Here is a 3,411-nt window from a genome sequence, read left to right as displayed (position 1 = left end):
AAGTTTGCTTGTCTCCTTAAACCATTTTTGTGTGTGTGGGGGGGGGTGGTGAGAACATTTAAAATCTACTCTCTTAGCAAATTTCAAATATATAATAGAGTATTGTTAACTATGGTCACCTTGATTTACATTAGATTCCCCCAAACTTATTCATCTTATGACTGAAAGTTTGTACCATTTGACCAGTATCTCCCCCGGTCTCCCACCCCCCAGCTCCTGGTAACCACCACTCTACTCTTTGTTTCTATAGGTTTGACTTTTTAGATTCTACACATAAATGAGATTATACAGTATTTGTCTTTCTCTGTCTGACTTATTTCACTTAGCATAATGCCCTCAAGCTTCATCTATGTTGTCTCAAATGCAAGATTTCCTTCCTTTTTATGGCTGTATTCCATTATATACAGATGTGTATATATAGATATACATCTTTTGTTGCTGTGCTTTTGGTGTTATATCCAAAAAAATCATTACCAAAACCAATATCAAGTAGCTTTTTCCCTATGTTTTCTTCTAAGAGTTTTGTTGTTTCAGGTCTTATGTTTAGTCCTCAATCCAGTTCGAGTTAACTTTTGTGAATGGTTTAAGATGGGGTCCAGTTTCATTCTTTCAAATGTGTACATCCATTTTTCCCAAGACAATTTATTGAAGAGACTATCCTTTTCCCATTGAGTACTCTTGGTTTCCTTGTCAAATATTAATTGGTCATATTGGGTTGGCCAAAAAGTTCGTTCGGGTTTTGCATTGCATCTTACGGAAAAACCCGAAAGAACTTCTTGGCCAACCCAATATATGCATGGGTTTATTTGGGGCTCTTGATTCTGTTCTATTGATCTATGTGTCTGTTTTTATGCTAGTACTCTACTGTTTTGATTACTACAGCTTTGCAAGATTTTGAAATCAGGAAGTGTGATGCCTCCAGCTTTGTTCTTCTTTTTCAACATTGCTTTGGCTATTTGAAGTCTTCTGTGGTTACATACAAATTTTAGTATAGTTTCTCTATTTCTATATTGAAATTTTGATAGGGTTTGCATTGAATCTGTTGATGGCTCTGGCTGTTATGGACATTTGAACAATATTAACTCTTCCAGTCCATGAACATGGGATATATTTCCATTTATTTGTGTTTTCTTCAATTTCTTTCATCAATTTTCCTATAGTTTCAATATACAGATCTTTTATCTTCTTGGTTAAATTTATTCCTAAGTATTTCTATTGTTTTTTATCTTATTGTACATGGGACTGTTTTTTTTACTTCTTTTTCAAATAGTTTGTTGTTAGTGTATAGATACGCATCTGATTTTTGTATATTGATTTTGTATCCTGCAACCTTACGGAACTTGTTTACTAGTTCTAACAGTTTTTTGGTGGTGTCTTTGGACTTTTCTATACATAAGATCATGTCATCTGCAAACAGACAATTTTGCTTTTTTCTTTCTGATTTGAATGTCTTTATTTTTTTCTTGCCTAATTGCTCTGGCTACGATTTCTAGCACTACGTTGAACAAGAGTGATGAAAGTGAGCACTCTGTCTTGTTACTGATTTTAGAAGAAAAGCTTTCAACCTTTCATTAGAAATTCACTGCCAGATATTCTGATGCACTATCCTGGAAACATGTCTGATACGTTCCACTAACATATACCAAAGTATGGCATTTGATTCACAGGGAGAAAAGATAACAATTCATCCCCAAAACAAGTTTTCTGGAATTCAGTTTGGATTAAGTTCTAAAGATACATTTTAAAGATAAAAAAGAAAACCAAGATTCACCCTTAAAATTAAAATTTTTATATATATATTCCATTATTAATATTTTTGGTGTTCTTACAATGCAAAAATTTAGAAACTTTTAAACTCTAAAAATTTTGACCAGTTTACCTATTTGGTCTTAACACATTCTAAATTCCCTTCTAAGAATCACATCAGTGTTTGCAGTTCATCAGTCCAATATGGATGGAGTAATTCTATCTCTTCTTTGTTGGTTTATTCTTGGAGTTGCTATCCATGCTGGTGCTGCTGCTACTGAAAGAGCTGGAATCTGAGTCTGAACCAGAGGAGAAAGAAGAGCTTGTGGAGGAGGCTGAAGATGATGAACTGCAGGAGCTTTCATTGGTGTCACTGTCCTCTGAGGAGAATGAGGTAGATGTTTCTTCACTATCTAATGAAGAATCACTAAGTGAGCTGTCACTGCAGTTGCTATGGGGATGGTTATACTCTTAGACCTTTTTTCTTGGTCTTTCTACATTAGTTTTTCTAATGCTTTGTTATAACAATTATTATTTTTTCTTTTAAAGATTTCTTTAATTCTGCCTATGTAGGCCTATGTAGGTACTCTTTTTCCTGTGCACTCATAAAGCCAATGTCCAAATTCCAAGTATTTCTGACATTTTACATATATTGCTTATTTGCTTCAGTTTGTCTCCAGGCATGCATGGGGTCACCATCTTAGCTCGGCTGAGGCCTGTCATGCTGATGGAAGATGCAATCTTAATCATGACCCAAAGATCAGAGTAGATAGGGGATAAGGAGTGAAGGAAAGGAAGAGTGCAAGAGAAAAGATGTTATGGTCAAAAGGAACATTTCAATATTCAGGTATTAAAAGAAGAAAAGATCTCAGTGATGAAGAGGTCAGTGGTTTGGCCATACTGGTGAGTGTCTGAAGAAGAATAGAAATGAAAGGCCCCAAAGTGAAGGGTGCAGAGGAGCTGGGGGATCAGTGTTGACAGTCACCAAGGACAACAGCATAAGATAGATAACAACAGAAAATGGTGACCCTGTGGCTTAAGTGCTGTAAGATATGGGAGAAAGTTTGGGACACTGTGAGGTGACATCAAGGAGGATGGTGGGTGTGCTTTGGGGTGCAATCTTCAAAAACTTGGGCAAAAAGCCCTGGAAAGGGCCATGTACAATTTGGACAAGGAAGAGCTGAGAAGAACATAATGAGGGTGAGATGAAGGATAAGGAAGGAGGTAACCTGAATATTAATGTGTTACCATCAAGGGGTGGCATGTGTGCATAACTTGCCAACCCCAGATTCTAGTTGGAGTATCAACATTACAGTGTGGTCATATCAGTTGGGACTGGAGTTTCAGATTCTTTGGGGCTTTGGGAAGAGAGCTGGAAAAGAGAGATCTGCTATTTGAGTCTCTGAATATCCATTTTTAGAATGAAAAGTTGTGTGGCTTGTTCCAAAGTTATAAAGAAAAATATTCCCCCAAATATAATGGTTGTCATTCTTTTCACAATCTTTTGTCTTGAAAATCAATTTGCCAAAGAATTAGATTAAGAAACATTAAATATATCTCATTATCAAATCAATTTTCTATACAGGCATACCTCAGAGATATTGTGAGTTTGGCTCCAGACCACTGCAATAAAGTGGATATGGCAATAAAGTGAGTCAGACAAAT

At 36.0% G+C, this 3,411-nt stretch overlaps 1 pseudogene; it reads right to left on the bottom strand.

Moving 5' to 3' along the window:
* Window positions 1-1,965: 1,965 nt before the first annotated feature.
* On the bottom strand, window positions 1,966-2,434 carry LOC133101724 (zinc finger CCHC domain-containing protein 10-like; annotated as a pseudogene).
* Between the last annotated feature and the right edge of the window lie 977 nt (window positions 2,435-3,411).

This window comes from Eubalaena glacialis, chromosome 11 (genome assembly GCF_028564815.1).
Source record: "Eubalaena glacialis isolate mEubGla1 chromosome 11, mEubGla1.1.hap2.+ XY, whole genome shotgun sequence".
NCBI classification, from domain to species: domain Eukaryota; kingdom Metazoa; phylum Chordata; class Mammalia; order Artiodactyla; family Balaenidae; genus Eubalaena; species Eubalaena glacialis.
This window is presented reverse-complemented; position numbering and strand designations above follow the sequence as displayed.